We start from the raw sequence: 26,386 nt of genomic DNA, 5'->3' as shown, positions 1-26,386 counted from the left end.
GTCCGATCATAGTTGGTAAAAAGCGGGTAAGAAAAGGTTAAAATACCCGACTGTACACAATCAAAAGAGGGAGCGGAGTTGTTCGGCTGCAAGAAGGTGTGAACGTCCGACCAAAGTTTGTAAAAAAGCAGTTAAGAAAAGGTTCGAATATCTAACCAAACATAATCAAAAGCGGGAGCAGAGCTGTTCGACTGCAAGTAGGTGTGACTGTCAGAGAATAATTTGCAAAAAGCTGATGAGAAAGGGTGAGAAATCCCGACTATACACCATCAAATGCGGTAGCGGAGTTGTTCGACTGTGAGTAGGTGTGATTCTCCAACCATAATTGCTGAAAAATGTGTTAGAAAAGGTAAGAATGCCGGTCCATACATCATCAAAAGCGGGAGAGGTGGTGTTCGGCTGCAAGTAGGTGTGAATGTCCATTAATAATTGCTTTAAAACATGAAAGAAAATTTTCGAATATCAAACCTTACATGATCATTAGCGGGAGAGGAGGTGTTCAGCTGCAAGAAGATGTGAATATCCACCCATAATTACTGAAAAATGGGTAGGAAAAGATGCGAATGTTCAACCATAAATCATCAAAAGCAGGAGTGGAGTTGTTCAGCTACAAGAAGGTATGAAAGTCCAACCATGGTTTGTAAAAAGCGGGTAAGAGAAGGTTCAAATACTGAAAAATGTGTTAGAAAAGGTAAGAATGCCGGACCATATATCATCAAAAGCGGGAGAGGTTGTGTTCGGCTGCAAGAAGGTGTGAATGTCCAGCCATAATTACTCACAAACGGGTAAGAAAAGGTACTATTGCCAGACCATATATGATCAAAACAGGGAGCGGAGGTGGTTCAGCTGCAAGAAGGTTTGAATGTCCGACTAAAGTTTGTAAAAAGCGGGTAAGACAAGGTGTGAATGCCCGACAATGTATGATCAAAAGAGGTGCGGAGGTTTTCAGCTGCAAGAAGGTCTGAATATCCACCCATAATTACTGAAAAATGGGTAAGAAAAGGTGCGAAAGCCCAACCGCACATGATCATAAGTGGATGAGAAGGTGTTCGACTGCAAGTAGGTGTGAATGTAAGATCATAATTTGTAAAAAGCGGGTAAGAAAAGGTAAGAATGCCCAACCATAAATTATCAAAAGTGGCAGCAGAGTTTCGGCTGGTATTTATCAATGTCTAGATAGATTTCAACAAAAAACAACGTTGTACTTTGCAGTAAAAGAAAGTGCAAATCAAAAGTTTTAGGAATCCGAGAATAAGCTTATTTTCATGAGTTCTGCACGATTTCGGATTTTATGTATAAAATGAATTTCTTCACGCAAACTAAGTTAACACTGCTTTGTCCTTCATATGTACCCATTTCTACATATATTTCAAGCATAAACTTCCTCATATTACCCTGAATGAGAAAGAGCCACACTTGTGATTAAGCCATACCTCCCTTTTGAGGAGTTCTGCATGATTTGGGATTTTATCTATAAAATTAATTCCTTCACTCAAACTATGTTAAAACGGCTTTTACCTTCATATTTATCAATGTCTCGATAGAGTTAAACAAAAAAACACGTTGTACTTTGCAATAAAAGAAAGAGCCAATCAAAAGTTTTAGGAATCCGAGAATAAGCTTATTTTCATGAGTTCTGCACGATTTCGGATTTTATGTATAAAATGAATTCATTCACTTAAACCAAGTTAAAACTGCTTTTTCCTTCATATGTATCAATGTCTAGATCGACTTCAACAAAGAACAACATTGTATTTTGCAGTAGAAGAAAGAGCAAAACTGAAGGATCAGGAATCCGAGAATAAGCTTCTTTTCATACGTTCTGCATGATTTGGGATTTTATGTATAAAATGAATTCCTTCACTCAAACTAAGTTAACACTGCTTTGTCCTTCATATGTACCCATTTCTACATATATTTCAAGCATAAACTTCCTCATACTACCCTGAATGAGAAAGAACCACACTTGTGATTAAGCCATACGCCCCTTTTGAGGAGTTCTGCATGATTTGGGATTTTATCTATAAAATCAATTCCTTCACTCAAACTATGTTAAAACGGCTTTTACCTTCATATTTATCAATGTCTCGATAGATTTAAACAAAAAAACAACGTTGTACTTTGCAGTAAAAGAAAGAGCCAATCAAAAGTTTTAGGAATCCGAGAATAAGCTTATTTTCATGAGTTCTGCACGATTTCGGATTTTATGTATAAAATGAATTAATTCACTTAAACCAAGTTAAAACTGCTTTTTCATTCATATTTATCAATGTCTAGATCGACTTCAACAAAGAACAACATTGTATTTTGCAGTAGAAGAAAGAGCAACACTGAAGGATCAGGAATCCGAGAATAAGCTTATTTTCTTATGGGCAAGAGGGAACTGCTTTGTCCTTCATATTTATCAATGTGTAGATGGATTTCAACTTCTTCTACTGCAAAGTCCAATGTTTTTCTTTGTTGAAGTCAATCTAGACATTGATGAATATGGAAGGACAAAGCAGTTTTAACTTGGTTTGAGCAAAGCAATTCATTTTATAGCAAAATCCGAAATCGTGCAGAACTCATGAAAGCAGGCTTATACTCGGATTCCTGAAACTTTAGATTTGCTCTTTCTTTTACTGCAAAGTACAACGTTGTTTTTTTGTTTAAATATTTCTAGACATGGTAAATATGAAGGACAAATCAGTTTTAACATAGTTTGAGTGAAGTAATGCATTTTATAAGCAAAATCCCAAATCATGCAGAACTCACGAAATGCTTTTTCTCACTTTTCACTGCTTTTTACAAACTTAGGTCGGACGTTCACACCTTCTTGCATCCGAACACCTCCGCTTCCGCTTTTGATGATGTATATTCGGGCATTCGAACCTTTTTTTACCCGCTTTTTACAAACCATTGTCAGACTTTCACACCTTCTTGCAGCCGAACACCACCTCTCCCGCTTTTAATGATGTATGGTCCAGTATTCTTACCTTTTCTAACACATTTTTCAGCAATTATGGTCGGACATTCACACCTACTCACAGCTGGACACCTCCGCTCCCGCTTTTGATTATACAATGAAGGGACATCGCTCCTTGTCTTACCAGCTTTTTACAAACTTTAGTCGAACATTCACACCTTCTTGCAGCTGAACACCTCCGCTCCCGCTTTTGATGATGTATAGTCGGGCTTTCGAGCCTTTTCTTACCCGGTTTTTACAAATTATGGTTGAACATTCAGACCTTGCAGCCGAACACCTCCGCTCTCTCTTTTGATCATACATTGTTGGGCATTCGCACCTTGTCTTACCCGCTTTTTACAAACTATAGTCAGACATTCACACCTTGCAGCTGAACCTCCGCTCCCTGTTTTGATCATGTATGGTCTGGCAATACTACCTTTTCTTCCCCCGTTTGTGAGTAATTATGGCTGGACATTCACACCTACTTGCAGTCGAACAGCTCTGCTCCCGCTTTTGATTATGTTTGGTTGGATATTCGAACCTTTTCTTAACTGCTTTTTACAAACCATGGTCGGACTTTCACACCTTCTTGTAGCCGAACAACTCCGCTCCCGCTATTGATTGTGTACAGTCGGGTATTTTAACCTTTTCTTACCCGCTTTTTACCAACTATGGTTGGACATTCACACCGTCTTACAGCGGAACACCTCCGCTCCCGCTTTTTATGGTGTATAGTCGGGCATTCGAACCTTTTCTTACCCGCTATTTACAAACTATGGTAGGACATACAAACCTTCGTGTATCCGAAAACCTCCGCTCTCTCTTTTGATCAAACATTGTCGGACATTCGCACCTTTTCTTACCCGCTTTTTACAAACCATGGTCGGACTGTCACACCTTCTTGTAGCCGAACACATCCGCTCCCGCTATTGATTGTGTACAGTCGGGTATTTTAACCTTTTCTTACCCGCTTTTTACCAAGTATGGTTGGACATTCACACTTTCGTACAGCGGAACACCTCCGCTCCCTCTTTTGATGGTGTATGTTCGGGCATTCAAACCTTTTCTTACCCGCTTTTTCCAAACTATGGTCGGCTATTCACAGCTTCCTCTCCACCATACTTGTATGGTGGGATATTCACACCCACTTGCATCCGAAAACCTCCGCCCCAAATTTTGTTGATATTTAGTCGGACATTCGCACCTTACCCGCTTTTGGCAAACTATGGCCTTCTTGCAGCCAAACAACTCTGATCTCGCTTTTGATGATGTAAGGTTGGGCATTCAGACCTTGCTTCACCTGCTTTTCACCAAATATAGTCGGACATTCACACCTTCTTGCAGCCGAACACTTCCGCTCCACCTTTTAGTGTTCTATCACACCTTTTTTTTCACCGCATTTTATACATTATGGTTGGAAATTTTCAACCACTTTCATCCGAAGACCTCTCCTCCCGCTTTTGTTAATATATTTGAACTTTAGTTTGACATTCAAACCTTCTTGCAGCTGACCCACCTCCGCTCCCTGTTTTGATCATATATGGTCTGGCAATACTACCTTTTCTTACCCGTTTGTGAGTAATTATGGCTGGACATTCACACCTACTTGCAGCCGAACACAACCTCTCTCGCTTTTGATGATGTATGGACCGGCATTTTTACCTTTTCTAACACATTTTTCAGCAATTATGGTCGGAGATTCACACCTACTCACAGCCGAACAACTCCGCTCCCGCATTTGATGGTGTATAGTCGGGCATTCTCACCCTTTCTCATCAGCTTTTTGCAAATTATGATCTGACATTCACACCTACTTGCAGTCGAACAGCTCTGCTCCCGCTTTTGATTATGTTTGGTTGGATATTCGAACCTTTTCTTAACTTCTTTTTACATATTTTGGTTGGACGTTCACACCTTCTTGTTGCCGAACACTTCCACTCCTGCTTTTGATGCTGTATGGTTGGGCATTCACACCTTTTTTTTGCCCATTTTTCAGGAATTATGGGTGGACATTCACACCTTGCAGCTGAACACCTCCTATCCCACTTATGATCATGTGCGGTTTGATTTTCGAAAAGTTTCTTTCATGTTTTCTAGCAATTATTGATGGACATGTAGACCTTCTTGCAGCTGAACACCTCCGCTCCCGCTTTTGATCATACATTGTCAGACATTCGCACCTTGTCTTACCCACTTTTTACAAACTTTAGTCGAACAGTCACACCTTTTTGCAGCCGAACACCACCTCTACCGCTTTTGATGATGTATGGTCCAGCATTCTTACCTTTTCTAACACATTCTTCAGCAATTATGGTCGGACATTCACACCTACTCAGAGCCGAACACCTCCGCTCCCGCATTTGATGGTCTATAGTCGGGCATTCTACAGCGGAAAAGACTCATTCTTATGTTTGGTTAGATATTCGAACCTTTTCTTAACTGCTTTTTACAAACTTTGGTCGGACGTTCACAATATCTTGCAGCCGAACACCTCCGCTTCCGCTTTTGATGGTGTATATTCGGGCATACGAACCTTTTCTTACCCGCTTTTTACAAACCAAGGTCGGACTTTCACACCTTCTCTTAGCTGAACAACTCCGCTCCCTCTTTTGATGGTATACAGTCGAGTAATTTAACCTTTTCTTACCCGCTTTTTACCATCTATGGTCGGACATTCACACCGTCTTACAGCGGAACACCTCCGCTCCCTCTTTTGATGATGTATGGTTAGGCATTCGCACCTTTTCTTACCCATTTTTCAGTAATTATGGGTAGACATTCACACCTTCTTGCAGCTGAACACCTCCTCTCCTGCTTATGATCATGTGCAGTTTGATATTTGAAAATTTTCTTTCATGTTTTCTAGCAATTATTGATGGACATTCAGACCGTCTTGAAGTTGAACACCTCCGCTCCCACTTTTGATGGTGTATAGTCGGGCTTTCGAGCCTTTTCTTCCCCGGTTTTTACAAATTATGGTTGGACATTCAGACCTTCTTGCAGCCGAAAACCTCCACTCCCTCTTTTGATCATACATTGTCGGGCATTCGCACCTTTTCTTACCCGCTTTTTACAAACCATGGTCGGACTTTCACACCTTCTTGTAGCGGAACAACTCTGCTCCCGCTATTGATTGTGTACAGTCGGGTATTTTAACCTTTTCTTACCCGCTTTTTACCAACTATTGTTGGACATTCACACCGTCTTACAGCGGAACACCTCCGCTCCCTCTTTTGATGGTGTATGTTCGGGCACTCGAACCTTTTCTTACCCGCTTTTTACAAACTATGGTCAGACATTCAAACCTTCTTGTAGCCGAACACATCCACTCCTGCTTTTGATGATGGGTATTCAAACCTACTTGTTGCCCGCTTTTCATTAATTATGGGTGGACATACACACCTTGTCGCAGCCAAACACCTCCGCTCCCTGTTTTGATCATGTATGATTGGACATTCGCACCTTTTCTCACCCGCTTTTTACTATGGTCGGCCATTCACAGCTTCCTCTCCACCATACTTGTATGGTGGAATATTCACACCCACTTGCATCCGAAGACCTCCGCCCCCACTTTTGTTGATATTTAGTCGGTCATTCGCAGCTTACCCGCTTTTGGCAAACTATTGCCTTCTTGCAGCCAAACACCTCTGATCTCGTTTTTGATGATGTAAGGTTGGGCATTCAGACCTTGCTTAACCTGCTTTTCACCAAATATAGTCGAACAGTCACACCTTCTTGCAGCCGAACACTTCTGCTCCACCTTTTAGTGTTCTATGGGGTATTCACACCTTTTTTTTCACCGCATTTTATTGATTATGGTTGGAAATTCTCACCCACTCTTATCCGAAGACCTCTCCTCCTGCTTTTGTTAATATATAGTCGAGCATTCAAACCTTTTCTTACCCGCTTTTTACAAATTATGGTCGAACATTCACACCTACTTGCAGCCGAACACCTCCGCTCCCGCTTTTGATGGTGTATAGTCGGGCTTTCGAGCCTTTTCTTCCCCGGTTTTTACAAATTATGGTTGTACATTCAGACCTTGCAGCCGAAAACCTCCGCTCCCTCATTTGATCATACATTGTCAGGCATTCGCACCTTGTCTTACCCGCTTTTTATAAACTTTAGTCAGACATTCACACCTTGCAGCTGAACCACCTCCGCTCCCTGTTTTGATAATGTATGGTCTGGCAATACTACCTTTTCTTACCGGTTTGTGAGTAATTATGGCTGTATATTCACACCTACTTGCAGCCGAACACCACTTTTCCCGCTTTTGATGATGTATGGTCCGGCATTCTAGTCTTTTCTAACACATTTTTCAGCAATTATGGTTTGACATTCACACCTACTCACAGCCGAACACTTCCGCTCCCGCATTTGATGGTGTATAGCCGGGCATTCTCACCCTTTCTCATCAGGTTTTTGCAAATTATGATCTGACATTCACACCTACTTGCAGTCGAACAGCTCTGCTCCCGCTTTTGATTATGTTTGGTTGGATATTCGAAACTTTTCTTCACTGCTTTTTACAAACTTTGGTCGGACGTTCACACCTTCTTGTAGCCGAACACATCCACTCCTGCTTTTGATGATGGGTATTCAAACCTACTTGTTGCCCGCTTTTCATTAATTATGGGTGGACATACACACCTTGTCGCAGCCAAACACCTCCGCTCCCTGTTAGGATCATGTGTGGTTGGGCATTCGTACCTTTTCTTACCCATTTTGCAGTAATTATGGGTGGACATTCACACCTTCTTGCATTTGAACACCTCCTCTCCCGCTTATGATCATGTGCGGTTTGATATTCGAAAATTCTCGTCCATGTTTTCTAGCAATTATTGATGGACATTCAGACCTTCTTGCAGCTGAACACCTCCGCTCCAGCTGTTGATGGTGTATAGTCGGGCTTTCGAGCCTTTTCTTCCTAGATTTTTACAAAATATGGATGGACATTCAGACCTTGTTTCAGCCGAAAACCTCCTCTCCCTCTTTTGATCATACATTGTCGGGCATTCACACCTTTTCTTACCCGCTTTTTACAAACCATGGTCGGACTTTCACACCTTTTAGTAGCGGAACAACTCTGCTCCCGCTATTGATTGTGTACAATCGGGTATTTTAACCTTTTCTTACCTGCTTTTTGCCAACTATGGTCGGACATTCACACCTTCTTACAGCGGAACACCTCCGCTCCCTCCTTTGATGGTGTATGTTCGGGCATTCGAACCTTTTCTTACCCGCTTTTTACAAACTATGGTCAGACATTCACACCTTCTTGCAGCCGAACACTTCCGCTCTACCTTTTAGTGTTCTATGGGGTATTCACACCTTTTTTTTCACCGCATTTTATAGATTATGGTTGTAAATTCTCACCCACTCTTATCCGAAGACTTCTCCTCCTGCTTTGGTTAATATATAGTCGGGCATTCGAACCTTTTCTTACCCGCTTTTTACAAATTATGGTCGAACATTCACACCTACTTGCAGCCGAACACCTCCGCTCCCGCTTTTGATGGTGTATAGTCGGGCTTTCGAGCCTTTTCTTCCCCGGTTTTTACAAATTATGGTTGGACATTCAGACCTTGCAGCCGAAAACCTCCGCTCCCTCTTTTGATCATACATTGTCAGGCATTCGCACCTACTTGCAGCCGAATACTTCCGCTCCACCTTTTAGTGATGTATGGTTGGCATTTGCACCTTTTCTTACCCTTTCTTACCCTACTGATTGCTAAAGATGAAGTTGTTTTTTCTCAAACTACAACATTTTTTTAATTGTTGAAACTTGATTTGAAGTGGATAAATAAGGAGGACAAACAGTTTTAAGTCAAGCTGATAGAAGGAATTAATTTTATAGCAAAATCTGTATTTCGTCATATGTCGAGAGATGCTTATTGCTGAAGAAGTTCTTTCTCATTCTAGAAAGTACAACGTTGTTTATCGTTGAAACTTGATTAGACATGAATAAATATGAAGTACAAAGCAGTCTTAACTTGGTTAGAGTTAAGGAATTCGTTTTATAGGAGAATCCGAATTCGTGCATAACTCGTAAAATAGAGCTTATTTTCGGATTCCTGAAGAATGAGTCTGGTTCTTTCTCATAATACAAAGTTTGTTGTTTATTGTTGAAACTTCATCAGAAGTGAAGAAATAAATGAATGCCTATCAACAAATGTGGGATCTAAACTCTAGTGCTTCCTCTAAAATAATTTCCTTTCTCAATTCAGAAATGTGTGTGTGTAAGTCACAACACCCGTGACACCAAAACGGCTTTCTTTTCTCTCTTTTCTCTACACTCTGCACTGTGAGCACACACACCAAATCAGAAAGGCTTTTTTCTCTCTTTTCTACATTATGGACTGTGGGGACACAAAACCGCTCTCTCTTTTTTTTTTTGATTGTGTGCCAGGGCGTTGTCTCACGTATTAGATTATGCTTACGATACGAATGGGTTTATCAGTCACATCAGAATCCATACATACTGATCCTCCCCTAATAAAATGGTCGGATCTTATCAAACACACTTTGTTTCTTGTGACAATCAAGTCAGCGAAACAGCGTATACACGTCAAGACACTGAATCAAGTTTGCCACAAGAACTCATAAGTTTGGCAGTATTGCTCTGCCGTCAGCAATCATACACCCATTTTATTTTCGTGAGACATGTGCAGGCACCTGTTCATCTACTGTTCTATCACTATGAATTAGTTTATCTATTATCAATAAGGATACTTCTACAACTACTATCAAAGTATGTCCAGACTTCTTATGTTGTCAGTTGCTATATATGAATAAGTGGGTAGCTACTGACAAGCATTAAGCATGTCACACAGCCCAAACATATAACATTTCAGGACACACCACACAGTTAACAACCACAGTGAAGTGTCAAAGCCCAAACATGTAACATTCAACAGGACACTTACACAACACATTCAAATCAAACAGTCAGACAACATACAAGAACATATACCCCAGCCGGCATTGCTCCCTGCCTATTTTCCTACAGCTCACTATGTGTGCGCACACCTTTATTCACAAACTCTTCAACTTATACTCTTTTACCAAAGCTGCTACAGCTCGATTGGCCGAATACCCTTAGATCCTATTTCGGTGAATTTGACATCTGCCTTACATGTAACAGATTAGCGGTTTAGCAGTTTTAATTTAGTTTGAGTGAAGGAATTCATTTTATAGCAAAATCCGAAATCGTGAAGAACTCATGAAAGTAAGCTTATTCTCGGATTCCTGAAACTTTAGATTTGCTCTTTCTTTTACTGCAAAGTACAACGTTGTTTTTTTTTTGTTTAAATCTTTCTAGACATGGTAAATATGAAGGACAAAGCAGTTTTAACATAGTTTGAGTGAAGGAATTCATTTTATAGATAAAATCCCAAGAGTCTGCTGAGAAAAGAGAGTGAATGCGAAGTAGACTTTAACACGGCTCTGGGAGCGAGCCGAGTGTGGGCTAACCGGGAGAATTGCTTGAAAGAAACGCGACACCGAATGAGCGGTCAGAACAAAGCCTCAATACGGTGTTCCCGTGGTGTTTTTGTTGCTGCCTTGTCGATTGCACAGGGGCAAGCGTTTCAACCAAGCAACGCTCACCATGGGGAAGGTGGCTATGGCAACTAGCCTGATGCCCTGCTCCCGCAGTGACGGATAATCGTACTCTGGTTTCTCTTCATAACATACAAGTCTTTCGCCTTTTACTAAAGACTTTCGTGGAGAGCAGCACTAATGAGTTGTTTCTATTTTTGGCAGGCTTTACCTTTGCGGGTGAAGCCCTTTCTGTCTGTGCAAAAGAAATCTTGTTACTGTGCAGAGTGACTTCTCTGAGTAGAGTCGCCTTACTTGTTGCGATTGTGCCGATGTTCGAAGCTGGAGTGCAAAGTTGTTGCTTGAATGGTGCTTGCTGGAGCATGCGGGAGTGCAAAGTTATACCATTTAAAAGGGCTGAAGAGTGCTCAGTTCAGCGGGTGGGCGGAGGTGCAACGTGACACTCTGGCCACCTATGGCCATAAAAAGAACACTGCTACAAGTGCGCATTGTGCCAGCAAGGGCCCTCAGACCTGAAACAGTGGACAGTTATCGCTTCTCGGCCTTTTGGCTAAGATCAAGTGTAGTATCTGTTCTTATCAGTTTAATATGTCCTCTATACGAGGACTACATATTAAATGGATTTTTAAGAATAGGAGTTGAAAAAGAAGCTTGCTCCGTTCACTCCAAGCATCGACCTAGTACTGCAGTGCCGCTGGGAACGGTGCGCTCTTCTCTGCTCTTGTGAAAAAGCAAACAGCGGTGCAGGATGGAAGTTTCAGGGAGCCCAAGATGAAACTTTCTTTTAATCTGCTGAGAAAAGAGAGTGAATGCGAAGTAGACTATAACACAGCTCTGGGAGCGAGCCGAGTGTGGGCTAACCGGGAGAATTGCTTGAAAGAAACGCGACACCGAATGAGTGGTCAGAACAAAGCCTCAATACGGTGTTCCCGTGGTGTTTGTGGCTGCCTTGTCTTTTGCACAGAGTAAAAGACAAGGCAGCCATCGAATAGGGCCCGATTGTTCCTACTTGGTCAGCCGAGGAGCAAGGGGGGGGAGCAAGCGTCTCAACCAAGCAAATCTCACCAAGTAGGAACAATCGGGCCCTATTCGATGGCTGCAACACCTGAAAGAGATATTGATGCGAGACCCGATCAAAAGCTTTTTCAAAGTCTAAATTTAAGATGACAAGCCGGGTGTTTCTGTCTCTAGCGTAATCAATGATGTCTCGAATCAGTACGAGGCTGTCGGTGAGTTGTCTCTCTGAGATGGCACAAGCCTGGTCTGGGTGAATTACCTCCTCTAAAACAGAGGACATCCGTGTCGTTAAAACCTTGCTAAAAAGTTTACAGTCAAAGTTTAAAAGTGTGATGGGCCTCCAATTCTTTAGGTCAGTCTTATCATTTTTATCAGAAGTGAAGAAATAAATGAATGCCTATCAACAAATGTGGGATCTAAACTTTAGTGCTTCCTCTAAAATAATTTCCTTTCTCAATTTAGAAATGTGTGTGTGTAAGTCACAACACCCGTGACACCAAAACGGCTTTCTTTTCTCTACACTCTGCACTATGAGCACACACACCAAATCAGAAAGGCTTTTTTCTCTCTTTTCTACATTATGGACTGTGGGGACACAAAACCGCTCTCTCTTTTTTTTTTATCGTGTGCCAGGGCGTTGTCTCACGTATTAGATTGTGCTTAAGATACGAATGGGTTTATCAGTCACATCAGAATCCATACATACTGATCCTCCCGTAATAAAATGGTCGGATCTTATCAAACACACTTTGTTTCTTGTGACAATCAAGTCAGCGAAACAGCGTATACACGTCAAGACACTGAATCAAGTTTGCCACAAGAACTCATAAGTTTGGCAGTATTGCTCTGCCGTCAGCAATCATACATCCATTTTATTTTCGTGAGACATGTGCAGGCACCTGTTCATCTACTGTTCTATCACTATGAATTAGTTTATCTATTATCAATAAGGATACTTCTACAACTACTCTATCAAAGTATGTCCGGACTTCTTACGTTGTCAGTTGCTATATATGAATAAGTGGGTAGCTACTGACAAGCATTAAGCATGTCACACAGCCCAAACATATAACATTTCAGGACACACCACACAGTTAACAACCACAGTGAAGTGTCAAAGCCCAAACATGTAACATTCAACAGGACACTTACACAACACATTCAAATCAAACAGTCAGACAACATACAAGAACATATACCCCAGCCGGCATTGCTCCCTGCCTATTTTCCTACAGCTCACTATGTGTGCGCACACCTTTATTCACAAACTCTTCAACTTATACTCTTTTACCGAAGCTGCTACAGCTCGATTGGCCGAATACCGAATAATCCTAATTCGGTGAATTTGACATCTGCCTTACATGTAACAGATTAGCGGTTTAGCAGTTTTAATTTAGTTTGAGTGAAGGAATTCATTTTATAGCAAAATCCGAAATCGTGAAGAACTCATGAAAGTAAGCTTATTCTCGGATTCCTGAAACTTTAGATTTGCTATTTCTTTTACTGCAAAGTACAACGTTGTTTTTTTTTGTTTAAATCTTTCAAGACATGGTAAATATGAAGGACAAAGCAGTTTTAACATAGTTTGAGTGAAGGAATTCATTTTATTGATAAAATCCCAAGAGTCTGCTGAGAAAAGAGAGTGAATGCAAAGTAGACTTTAACACGGCTCTGGGAGCGAGCCGAGTGCGGGCTAACCGGGAGAATTGCTTGAAAGAAACGCCATACCAAATGAGCGGTCAGAACAAAGCCTCAATACAGTGTTCCCGTTGTGTTTTTGTTGCTGCCGCTGTTTGCTTTTTCACAAGAGCGCACCTGTTGAGGGGGGTTCTGGGGGGGCCTGGGTGATGGTGGGTCTCAGGCCTGGGCTGCTGCGACTGGTGTGACCGGGTGGTTTGTTTGTTTGTTTTTTGTTGTTGTTTGTTTGTTTTTTGTAGAGGTCCTCCGGAGTGGGGTTGGGTTGAGTGGGGTGGGGCGGGATGGGTACCTTCTGGGGGTACAGTAACTCCCAGAATATGGTCGCTGCAAGCCCCGAGCCTGGTGGACATCAGGCCCTCCTGTCCTGTGTTGGCTCCCTGGTAGCGGGGATGCCTATTGCAGCCAGTCCCTGGCTGCCCCCAGTGTATATCCCCATACCCCTCTCCCTTCTGGCTCCTGTACACAGCACACACTCACACATGAAGGGTTTTGGGGGCGTGTGTGTTCGGTGGGGTGTAGTGGACTCTGCAGTAGTTGCACTCTGCAGTTCCCACCCCTGTTTTAATTACACCTTAGACATTACTACTTATCAAACACACTCACACACACACATTAGGTCTTGGGGGGTGGTTACACTGAGTGGCATCTGGTGGGCGGGGCTCTTTGGGTATGTAGGCTTCCCAGAGGGCCACGCTCCCAGTTCTACAAGTTTGGCTGCCCCTCAATTTTAATTGCTCACTATTAGAAAATATTGAAGAGCCAGAAGGGTGAGGGGAGGGGTCTTCTTCGCACACCCCTGCTTCCTGGTTGCTGCTCGGGGCGGGAGGGGCCAGGAGGATTAATTAATTGTTCTGCTGGTTTGGGGTCTGTGGTGGCTGGGGGGCTGCTGGCCCCCTGGTGTGCCCGCTGCACTACACCCCAGCGGAGTCGAGGGAGGGAGGACGTGTGGATGTATGGGACATGAAAGTGTGTGTGGTAATGATTGGGCCTGGATCTTGGACTTGCTGTCGCCTGGCCTGTCTGTGCTTCTCCCGATGGGGGGGGCGGCGTGGCCTCTCTCCGCTGCTCGCGACTTCACCCACCTGTGGGCACGTCTTGACTCCCAGGGCACTTGGCCAGGGGTGCTGGGGCAGGCGCTGACCCACTGTGTGGCTGTCTGGGGCGCTTGGCCCTCCTGGGTATTGGGTGGGGCCTCTGCCGGGGGGTTTGGGGGCGCTCGGGCTCCTGGGGCCCGGATCCAGTGCACGGCCCATGTCTGGGCGGCTGGGGCCTGGCGACGTCGGTGGGCTGTTGCCCCTGGCTCCCGGAGGGCCTCTGCCCTATGCTTATGGGGGCTCTTTCCGGGGGCTTCCTCTGCAGTCTTCTGGGTTGATGCGTGGTTGCCCCTGCGGTGGGCTTCCTGGGTTCTGTGCTCTGTGGGGGCTGCTGGTGGCCCGGGTCTTGTGGCCCTCTCTGCCTGCTTCTGATTGCTTGGGGGGGCTGTGGATTGTGGCCCTGTATGCTTATACACTCATAACTAAGCAAGGTTATCATGTAGGTCCTGTGCCATGGGTGTTGCATGTTCTCACACACACACAACCACATTCATTAGTCCAGTAGCATGGTCGCTAAGCAGTTGATGTATTATCATGTCGTCTCAGGTCATCTATATCCACAGCTGTGTTGTATGCGATGTATGTTCTGTTTTTCTCTTCTTTCCTCTTCTTCTTTCCTTGTCCCCCGGTCCGGTTCAGTTCTATTACATGTCATATATTGTAAACAGAAATAAATAAATGGGCATCAAGGGGAGCTTTACATTTATAAAACTTCCCTTGGCAAAGCAAATCTGTTTGGCATCAAAGGTATTCAGACTACAATTCTGCTGCCATAATGCTGAACACGATAAGGGGAAAAAAAAAAAAAGTAAAGAAGACAGTTCTGCCGAAAGCCAGGGACTAGACCTGTTCTAAGGTCTGTACTTTTTAAAAGGGAGCCAACACAGGACAGGAGGGCCTGATGTCCACCAGGCTCGGGGCCTGCAGCGACCATATTCTGGGAGCTACTGTACCCCCAGAAGGTACCCATCCCGCCCCACCCCACTAAACCCACTCCGGAGGACCTCTACAAAAAACAAACAAACAACAACAAAAAACAAACAAACAAACCACCCGGTCACACCAGTCGCAGCAGCCCGGGCCTGAGACCCACCATCACCCAGGCCCCCCCAGGCCCCCCCCTCAACAGGTGCGCTCTTGTGAAAAAGAAAACAGCGGCAGCAACAAAAACACAACGGGAACACCGTATTGAGGCTTTGTTCTGACCGCTCATTTGGTATGGCGTTTCTTTCAAGCAATTCTCCCGGTTAGCCCACACTCGGCTCGCTCCCAGAGCTGTGTTAAAGTCTACTTCGCATTCACTCTCTTTTCTCAGCAGACTAAAAGAAAGTTTCATCTTGGGCTCCCTGAAACTTCCATCCTGCACCGCTGTTTGCTTTTTCACAAGAGCAGAGAAGAGCGCACCGTTCCCAGCGGCACTGCAGTACTGGGTCGATGCTTGGAGTGAACGGAGCAAGCTTCTTTTTCAACTCCTATTCTTAAAAATCCATTTAATATGTAGTCCTCGTATAGAGGACATATTAAACTGATAAGAACAGATACTACACTTGATCTTAGCCAAAAGGCCGAGAAGCGATAACTGTCCACTGTTTCAGGTCCGAGGGCCCTTGCTGGCACAATGCGCACTTGTAGCAGTGTTCTTTTTATGGCCATAGGTGGCCAGAGTGTCACGTTGCACCTCCGCCCACCCGCTGCACTGAGCACTCTTCAGCCCTTTTAAATGGTATAACTTTGCACTCCCGCATGCTCCAGCAAGCACCATTCAAGCAACAACTTTGCACTCCAGCTTCGAACATCGGCACAATCGCAACAAGTAAGGCGACTCTACTCAGAGAAGTCACTCTGCACAGTAACAAGATTTCTTTTGCACAGACAGAAAGGGCTTCACCCGCAAAGGTAAAGCCTGCCAAAAATAGAAACAACTCATTAGTGCTGCTCTCCACGAAAGTCTTTAGTAAAAGGCGAAAGACTTGTATGTTATGAAGAGAAACCAGAGTACGATTATCCGTCACTGCGGGAGCAGGGCATCAGGCTAGTTGCCATAGCCACCTTCCCCATGGTGAGCGTTGCTTGGTTGAAACGCTTGCCCCTCTGCAATCGACAAGGCAGCAACAAAAACACCACGGGAACACCGTATTGAGGCTTTGTTCTGACCGCTCATTCGGTGTCGCGTTTCTTTCAAGCAATTCTCCCGGTTAGCCCACACTCGGCTCGCTCCCAGAGCCGTGTTAAAGTCTACTTCGCATTCACTCTCTTTTCTCAGCAGACTCTTGGGATTTTATCTATAAAATGAATTCCTTCACTCAAACTATGTTAAAACTGCTTTGTCCTTCATATTTACCATGTCTAGAAAGATTTAAACAAAAAAAAAACAACGTTGTACTTTGCAGTAAAAGAAAGAGCAAATCTAAAGTTTCAGGAATCCGAGAATAAGCTTACTTTCATGAGTTCTTCACGATTTCGGATTTTGCTATAAAATGAATTCCTTCACTCAAACTAAATTAAAACTGCTAAACCGCTAATCTGTTACATGTAAGGCAGATGTCAAATTCACCGAAATAGGATCTAAGGGTATTCGGCCAATCGAGCTGTAGCAGCTTTGGTAAAAGAGTATAAGTTGAAGAGTTTGTGAATAAAGGTGTGCGCACACATAGTGAGCTGTAGGAAAATAGGCAGGGAGCAATGCCGGCTGGGGTATATGTTCTTGTATGTTGTCTGACTGTTTGATTTGAATGTGTTGTGTAAGTGTCCTGTTGAATGTTACATGTTTGGGCTTTGACACTTCACTGTGGTTGTTAACTGTGTGGTGTGTCCTGAAATGTTATATGTTTGGGCTGTGTGACATGCTTAATGCTTGTCAGTAGCTACCCACTTATTCATATATAGCAACTGACAACATAAGAAGTCTGGACATACTTTGATAGTAGTTGTAGAAGTATCCTTATTGATAATAGATAAACTAATTCATAGTGATAGAACAGTAGATGAACAGGTGCCTGCACATGTCTCACGAAAATAAAATGGGTGTATGATTGCTGACGGCAGAGCAATACTGCCAAACTTATGAGTTCTTGTGGCAAACTTGATTCAGTGTCTTGACGTGTATACGCTGTTTCGCTGACTTGATTGTCACAAGAAACAAAGTGTGTTTGATAAGATCCGACCATTTTATTACGGGAGGATCAGTATGTATGGATTCTGATGTGACTGATAAACCCATTCGTATCGTAAGCATAATCTAATACGTGAGACAACGCCCTGGCACACAATCAAAAAAAAAAAGAGAGAGCGGTTTTGTGTCCCCACAGTCCATAATGTAGAAAAGAGAGAAAAAAGCCTTTCTGATTTGGTGTGTGTGCTCACAGTGCAGAGTGTAGAGAAAAGAGAGAAAAGAAAGCCGTTTTGGTGTCACGGGTGTTGTGACTTACACACACACATTTCTGAATTGAGAAAGGAAATTATTTTAGAGGAAGCACTAGAGTTTAGATCCCACATTTGTTGATAGGCATTCATTTATTTCTTCACTTCTGATGAAGTTTCAACAATAAGCAACAAACTTTGTATTATGAGAAAGAACCAGACTCATTCTTCAGGAATCCGAAAATAAGCTCTATCTTACGAGTTATGCACGAATTCGGATTCTCCTATAAAACGAATTCCTTAACTCTAACCAAGTTAAGACTGCTTTGTCCTTCATATTTATTCATGTCTAATCAAGTTTCAACGATAAACAACGTTGTACTTTGTACTTCTTCAGCAATAAGCATCTCTCGACATATGACGAAATACAGATTTTGCTATAAAATTAATTCCTTCTATCAGCCTGACTTAAAACTGTTTGTCCTCCTTATTTATCCACTTCAAATCAAGTGTCAACAATTAAAAAAATGTTGTAGTTTGAGAAAAAACAACTTAATCTTAAGCAATCAGTAGGGTAAGAAAGGGTAAGAAAAGGTGCAAATGCCAACCATACATCACTAAAAGGTGGAGCGGAAGTATTCGGCTGCAAGTAGGTGCGAATGCCTGACAATGTATGATCAAAAGAAGGAGCGGAGGTTTTCGGCTGCAAGGTCTGAATGTCCAACCATAATTTGTAAAAACCGGGGAAGAAAAGGCTCGAAAGCCCGACTATACACCATCAAAAGCGGGAGCGGAGGTGTTCGGCTGCAAGTAGGTGTGAATGTTCGACCATAATTTGTAAAAAGCGGGTAAGAAAAGGCTCGAAAGCCCGACTATACACCATCAAAAGCGGGAGCGGATGTGTTCGGCTGCAAGTAGGTGTGAATGTTCGACCATAATTTGTAAAAAGCGGGTAAGAAAAGGTTCGAATGCCCGACTATATATTAACCAAAGCAGGAGGAGAGGTCTTCGGATAAGAGTGGGTGAGAATTTACAACCATAATCTATAAAATGCGGTGAAAAAAAAGGTGTGAATACCCCATAGAACACTAAAAGGTAGAGCGGAAGTGTTCGGCTGCAAGAAGGTGTGAATGTCTGACCATAGTTTGTAAAAAGCGGGAAAGAAAAGGTTCGAATGCCCGAACATACACCATCAAAGGAGGGAGCGGAGGTGTTCCGCTGTAAGAAGGTGTGAATGTCCGACCATAGTTGGCAAAAAGCAGGTAAGAAAAGGTTAAAATACCCGATTGTACACAATCAATAGCGGGAGCAGAGTTGTTCCGCTACTAAAAGGTGTGAAAGTCCGACCATGGTTTGTAAAAAGCGGGTAAGAAAAGGTGCGAATGCCCGACAATGTATGATCAAAAGAGGGAGCGGAGTTTTTCGGCTGAAACAAGGTCTGAATGTCCATCCATATTTTGTAAAAATCTGGGAAGAAAAGGCTCGAAAGCCCGACTATACACCATCAACAGCTGGAGCGGAGGTGTTCAGCTGCAAGAAGGTCTAAATGTCCATCAATAATTGCTAGAAAACATGGAAGAGAATTTTCGAATATCAAACCGCACATGATCATAAGCGGGAGAGGAGGTGTTAAAATGCAATAAGGTGTGAATGTCCACCCATAATTACTGCAAAATGGGTAAGAAAAGGTACGAATGCCCAACCATACATCATCAAAAGCAGGAGTGGATGTGTTCGGCTACAAGAAGGTTTTAATGTCCGACCATAGTTTGTAAAAAGCGGGTAAGAAAAGGTTCGAATGCCCGAACATACACCATCAAAAGAGGGAGCGGAGGTGTTCCACTGTAAGAAGGTGTGAATATCTGACCATAGTTGGTAAAAAGCGGGTAAGAAAAGGTGAAAATACCCGACTGTACACAATCAATAGCGGGAGCGGAGTTGTTCGGCTACTAAAAGGTGTGAAAGTCCGACCCTGGTTTGTAAAAAGCGGGTAAGAGAAGGTGCGAATGCCCGACAATGTATGATCAAAAGAGGGAGCGGAGGTTTTCGGCTGCAAGAAGGTCTGAATGTCCAACAATAATTTTGTAAAAACCGGGGAAGAGAAGGCTCGAAAGCCAAACTATACATCATCAAAAGCGGGAGCGGAGGTGTTCAGCTGCAAGAAGGTCTGAATGTCCATCAATAATTGCTAGAAAAAATGAAAGAAAATTTTCGAATATCAAACCACACATCATCATAAGCGGGAGAGGAGGTGTTCAGCTGCAAGAAGGTGTGAATGTCCGACCATAGTTTGTAAAAAATGGGTAAGAAAAGGTGCGAATGCTCAACCATACATCATAAAAAGCAGGAGTGGATGTTTTCGGCTAAAAGAAGGTTTGAATGTCCGACCATAGTTCGTAAAATGCGGGTAAGAAAAGGTTCGAATGCCCGAACATACACCATCAAAAGAGGGAGCGGAGGTGATCCGCTGTAAGACGGTGTGAATGTCCAACAATAGTTGGTAAAAAGCGGGTAAGAAAAGGTTAAAATACCCGACTGTACACAATCAATAGCGGGAGCGGAGTTGTTCGGCTACAAGAAGGTGTGAAAGTCCAACCATGGTTTGTAAAAAGCGGGTAAGAAAAGGTTCGAATGCCCGAATATATACCATCAAAAGCGGGAGCAGAGCTGTTCGACTGCAAGTAGGTGTGAATGTCAGATCATAATTTGCAAAAAGCTGATGAGAAATGGTGAGAATGCCCGACTATACACCATCAAATGCGGGAGCGGAAGTGTTCGGCTGTGAGTAGGTGTGAATGTCAAACCATAATTGCTGAAAAATGTGTTAGAAAAGACTAGAATGCCGGACCATACATCATCAAAAGCGGGAAAAGTGGTGTTCGGCTGCAAGTAGGTGTGAATGTCCAGCCATAATTACTCACAAACCGGTAAGAAAAGGTAGTATTGCCAGACCATAAATTATCAAAACAGGGAGCGGAGGTGGTTCAGCTGCAAGGTGTGAATGTCTGACTAAAGTTTATAAAAAGCGGGTAAGACAAGGTGCGAATGACCGACTAAATATCAACAAAAGTGGGGGCGGAGGTCTTCGGATGCAAGTGGGTGTGAATATCCCACCATACAAGTATGGTGGAGAGGAAGCTGTGAATGGCCGACCATAGTAAAAAGCGGGTGAGAAAAGGTGCGAATGTCCAATCATACATGATCAAAACAGGGAGCGGAGGTGTTTGGCTGCGACAAGGTGTGTATGTCCACCCATAATTAATGAAAAGCGGGCAACAAGTAGGTTTGAATACCCATCATCAAAAGCAGGAGTGGATGTGTTCGGCTACAAGAAGGTTTGAATGTTTGACCATAGTTTGTAAAATGCGGGTAAGAAAAGGTTCGAGTGCCCGAATATACACCATCAAAAGAGGGAGCGGAGGTGTTCCGCTGTAAGACGGTGTGAATGTCCAACAATAGTTGGTAAAAAGCGGGTAAGAAAAGGTTAAAATACCCGACTGTACACAATCAATAGCGGGAGCGGAGTTGTTCGGCTACAAGAAGGTGTGAAAGTCTGACCATGGTTTGTAAAAAGCGGGTAAGAAAAGGTGCGAATGCCCGACAATGTATGATCAAAAGAGGGAGTGGAGGTTTTCGGCTGCAAGAAGGTCTGAATGTCCAACCATAATTTGTAAAAACCGGGGAAGAAAAGGCTCGAAAGCCCGACTATACACCATCAAAAGTGGGAGCGGAGGTGTTCAGCTTCAAGACGGTCTGAATGTCCATCAATAATTGCTAGAAAACATGAAAGAAAATTTTCGAATATCAAACTGCACATGATCATAAGCAGGAGAGGAGGTGTTCAGCTGCAAGAAGGTGTGAATGTCTACCCATAATTACTGAAAAATGGGTAAGAAAAGGTGCGAATGCCTAACCATACATCATCAAAAGAGGGAGCGGAGGTGTTCCGCTGTAAGACGGTGTGAATGTCCGACCATAGATGGTAAAAAGCAGGTAAGAAAAGGTTAAATTACCCGACTGTACACAATCAAAAGAGGGAGCGGAGTTGTTCAGCTAAGAGAAGGTGTGAAAGTCCGACCTTGGTTTGTAAAAAGCGGGTAAGAAAAGGTTCGTATGCCCGAATATACACCATCAAAAGCGGAAGCGGAGGTGTTCGGCTGCAAGATATTGTGAACGTCCGACCAAAGTTTGTAAAAAGCAGTTAAGAAAAGGTTCGAATATCTAACCAAACATAAGAATGAGTCTTTTCCGCTGTAGAATGCCCGACTATAGACCATCAAATGCGGGAGCGGATGTGTTCGGCTCTGAGTAGGTGTGAATGTCTGACCATAATTGCTGAAGAATGTGTTAGAAAAGGTAAGAATGCTGGACCATACATCATCAAAAGCGGTAGAGGTGGTGTTCGGCTTCAAAAAGGTGTGACTGTTCGACTAAAGTTTGTAAAAAGTGGGTAAGACAAGGTGCGAATGCCTGACAATGTATGATCAAAAGCGGGAACGGAGGTGTTCAGCTGCAAGAAGGTCTACATGTCCATCAATAATTGCTAGAAAACATGAAAGAAACTTTTCGAAAATCATACCGCACATGATCATAAGTGGGATAGGAGGTGTTCAGCTGCAAGGTGTGAATGTCCACCCATAATTCCTGAAAAATGGGCAAGAAAAAGGTGTGAATGTCCAACCATACATCATCAAAAGCAGGAGTGGAAGTGTTCAGCTACAAGAAGGTGTGAACGTCCAACCAAAATATGTAAAAAGAAGTTAAGAAAAGGTTCGAATATCCAACCAAACATAATGAAAAGCGGGAGCAGAGCTGTTCGACTGCAAGTAGGTGTGAATGTCAGATCATAATTTGCAAAAAGCTGATGAGAAAGGGTGAGAATGCCCGACTATACATCATCATATGCGGGAGCGGAGTTGTTCGGCTGTGAGTAGGTGTGAATCTCCGACCATAATTGCTGAAAAATGTGTTAGAAAAGGTAAAAATGCCGGTCCATACATCATCAAAAGCGAGAGAGGTTGTGTTCGGCTGCAAGTAGGTGTGAATGTCCAGCCATAATTACTCACAAACGGGTAAGAAAAGGTAGTATTGCCAGACCATATATGATCAAAACAGGGAGCGGAGGTGGTTCAGCTGCAAGAAGGTTTGAATGTCAAACTAAAGTTAAAATATATTAACAAAAGCGGGAGGAGAGGTCTTCGGATGAAAGTGGTTGAAAATTTCCAACCATAATGTATAAAATGCGGTGAAAAAAAAGGTGTGATAGAACACTAAAAGGTGGAGCGGAAGTGTTCGGCTGCAAGAAGGTGTGAATGTCCGACTATATTTGGTGAAAAGCAGGTGAAGCAAGGTCTGAATGCCCAATCTTACATCATCAAAAGCAAGATCAGAGTTGTTTGGCTGCAAGAAGGCCATAGTTTGCCAAAAGCGGGTAAGGTGCGAATGTCCGACCAAATATCAACAAAAATTGGGGCGGAGGTTTTCGGATGCAAGTGGGTGTGAATATCCCACCATACAAGTATGGTGGAGAGGAAGCTGTGAATAGCCAACCATAGTTTGGAAAAAGCGGGTAAGAAAAGGTTTGAATGCCCGAACATACACCATCAAAAGAGGGAGCGGAGGTGTTCCGCTGTACGAAGGTGTGAATGTCCGACCATACTTGGTAAAAAGCGGGTAAGAAAAGGTTAAAATACCCGACTGTACACAATCAATAGCGGGAGCGGATGTGTTCGACTACAAGAAGGTGTGACAGTCTGACCATGGTTTGTAAAAAGCAGGTAAGAAAAGGTGCGAATGTCCGACAATGTATGATCAAAAGAGAGAGCGGAGGTTTTCGGATACACGAAGGTTTGAATGTCCTACCATAGTTTGTAAATAGCGGGTAAGAAAAGGTTTGAATGCCCGACTATACACCATCAAAAGAGGGAGCGGAGGTGTTCCGCTGTACGAAGGTGTGAATGTCCGACCATACTTGGTAAAAAGCGGGTAAGAAAAGGTTAAAATACCCGACTGTACACAATCAATAGCGGGAGCGGAGTTGTTCGGCTACAAGAAGGTGTGAAAGTCCAACCATGGTTTGTAAAAAGCGGGTAAGAAAAGGTTCGAATGCCCGAATATATACCATCAAAAGCGGGAGCAGAGCTGTTCGACTGCAAGTAGGTGTGAATGTCAGATCATAATTTGCAAAAAGCTGATGAGAAATGGTGAGAATGCCCGACTATACACCATCAAATGCGGGAGCGGAAGTGTTCGGCTGTGAGTAGGTGTGAATGTCAAACCATAATTGCTGAAAAATGTGTTAGAAAAGACTAGAATGCCGGACCATACATCATCAAAAGCGGGAAAAGTGGTGTTCGGCTGCAAGTAGGTGTGAATGTCCAGCCATAATTACTCACAAACCGGTAAGAAAAGGTAGTATTGCCAGACCATAAATTATCAAAACAGGGAGCGGAGGTGGTTCAGCTGCAAGGTGTGAATGTCTGACTAAAGTTTATAAAAAGCGGGTAAGACAAGGTGCGAATGACCGACTAAATATCAACAAAAGTGGGGGCGGAGGTCTTCGGATGCAAGTGGGTGTGAATATCCCACCATACAAGTATGGTGGAGAGGAAGCTGTGAATGGCCGACCATAGTAAAAAGCGGGTGAGAAAAGGTGCGAATGTCCAATCATACATGATCAAAACAGGGAGCGGAGGTGTTTGGCTGCGACAAGGTGTGTATGTCCACCCATAATTAATGAAAAGCGGGCAACAAGTAGGTTTGAATACCCATCATCAAAAGCAGGAGTGGATGTGTTCGGCTACAAGAAGGTTTGAATGTTTGACCATAGTTTGTAAAATGCGGGTAAGAAAAGGTTCGAGTGCCCGAATATACACCATCAAAAGAGGGAGCGGAGGTGTTCCGCTGTAAGACGGTGTGAATGTCCAACAATAGTTGGTAAAAAGCGGGTAAGAAAAGGTTAAAATACCCGACTGTACACAATCAATAGCGGGAGCGGAGTTGTTCGGCTACAAGAAGGTGTGAAAGTCTGACCATGGTTTGTAAAAAGCGGGTAAGAAAAGGTGCGAATGCCCGACAATGTATGATCAAAAGAGGGAGTGGAGGTTTTCGGCTGCAAGAAGGTCTGAATGTCCAACCATAATTTGTAAAAACCGGGGAAGAAAAGGCTCGAAAGCCCGACTATACACCATCAAAAGTGGGAGCGGAGGTGTTCAGCTTCAAGACGGTCTGAATGTCCATCAATAATTGCTAGAAAACATGAAAGAAAATTTTCGAATATCAAACTGCACATGATCATAAGCAGGAGAGGAGGTGTTCAGCTGCAAGAAGGTGTGAATGTCTACCCATAATTACTGAAAAATGGGTAAGAAAAGGTGCGAATGCCTAACCATACATCATCAAAAGAGGGAGCGGAGGTGTTCCGCTGTAAGACGGTGTGAATGTCCGACCATAGATGGTAAAAAGCAGGTAAGAAAAGGTTAAATTACCCGACTGTACACAATCAAAAGAGGGAGCGGAGTTGTTCAGCTAAGAGAAGGTGTGAAAGTCCGACCTTGGTTTGTAAAAAGCGGGTAAGAAAAGGTTCGTATGCCCGAATATACACCATCAAAAGCGGAAGCGGAGGTGTTCGGCTGCAAGATATTGTGAACGTCCGACCAAAGTTTGTAAAAAGCAGTTAAGAAAAGGTTCGAATATCTAACCAAACATAAGAATGAGTCTTTTCCGCTGTAGAATGCCCGACTATAGACCATCAAATGCGGGAGCGGATGTGTTCGGCTCTGAGTAGGTGTGAATGTCTGACCATAATTGCTGAAGAATGTGTTAGAAAAGGTAAGAATGCTGGACCATACATCATCAAAAGCGGTAGAGGTGGTGTTCGGCTTCAAAAAGGTGTGACTGTTCGACTAAAGTTTGTAAAAAGTGGGTAAGACAAGGTGCGAATGCCTGACAATGTATGATCAAAAGCGGGAACGGAGGTGTTCAGCTGCAAGAAGGTCTACATGTCCATCAATAATTGCTAGAAAACATGAAAGAAACTTTTCGAAAATCATACCGCACATGATCATAAGTGGGATAGGAGGTGTTCAGCTGCAAGGTGTGAATGTCCACCCATAATTCCTGAAAAATGGGCAAGAAAAAGGTGTGAATGTCCAACCATACATCATCAAAAGCAGGAGTGGAAGTGTTCAGCTACAAGAAGGTGTGAACGTCCAACCAAAATATGTAAAAAGAAGTTAAGAAAAGGTTCGAATATCCAACCAAACATAATGAAAAGCGGGAGCAGAGCTGTTCGACTGCAAGTAGGTGTGAATGTCAGATCATAATTTGCAAAAAGCTGATGAGAAAGGGTGAGAATGCCCGACTATACATCATCATATGCGGGAGCGGAGTTGTTCGGCTGTGAGTAGGTGTGAATCTCCGACCATAATTGCTGAAAAATGTGTTAGAAAAGGTAAAAATGCCGGTCCATACATCATCAAAAGCGAGAGAGGTTGTGTTCGGCTGCAAGTAGGTGTGAATGTCCAGCCATAATTACTCACAAACGGGTAAGAAAAGGTAGTATTGCCAGACCATATATGATCAAAACAGGGAGCGGAGGTGGTTCAGCTGCAAGAAGGTTTGAATGTCAAACTAAAGTTAAAATATATTAACAAAAGCGGGAGGAGAGGTCTTCGGATGAAAGTGGTTGAAAATTTCCAACCATAAT

General features: G+C 43.2%; 4 non-coding genes across 4 annotated transcripts; 2 read left to right on the top strand and 2 right to left on the bottom strand.

Moving 5' to 3' along the window:
• The first annotated feature begins 10,618 nt into the window (after positions 1–10,618).
• LOC140286036 (U5 spliceosomal RNA) lies at positions 10,619–10,732 on the top strand. Its single transcript, XR_011910945.1, has one exon. It is a non-coding gene; the product is annotated as a U5 spliceosomal RNA (small nuclear RNA).
• Positions 10,733–11,040: 308 nt separating this feature from the next.
• Positions 11,041–11,224, top strand: LOC140286012 (U2 spliceosomal RNA). Its single transcript, XR_011910933.1, has one exon. It is a non-coding gene; the product is annotated as a U2 spliceosomal RNA (small nuclear RNA).
• Positions 11,225–15,712: 4,488 nt separating this feature from the next.
• Positions 15,713–15,896, bottom strand: LOC140286006 (U2 spliceosomal RNA). Its single transcript, XR_011910928.1, has one exon. It is a non-coding gene; the product is annotated as a U2 spliceosomal RNA (small nuclear RNA).
• Positions 15,897–16,204: 308 nt separating this feature from the next.
• LOC140286035 (U5 spliceosomal RNA) lies at positions 16,205–16,318 on the bottom strand. Its single transcript, XR_011910944.1, has one exon. It is a non-coding gene; the product is annotated as a U5 spliceosomal RNA (small nuclear RNA).
• Positions 16,319–26,386: the final 10,068 nt, after the last annotated feature.

The sequence above is a fragment of the Leuresthes tenuis genome, unplaced genomic scaffold (assembly GCF_036924035.1).
Source record: "Leuresthes tenuis unplaced genomic scaffold, fLeuTen1.0.hap1 SCAF_69, whole genome shotgun sequence".
In the NCBI taxonomy this organism is placed as follows: Eukaryota; Metazoa; Chordata; class Actinopteri; order Atheriniformes; family Atherinopsidae; genus Leuresthes; species Leuresthes tenuis.
This window is presented reverse-complemented; position numbering and strand designations above follow the sequence as displayed.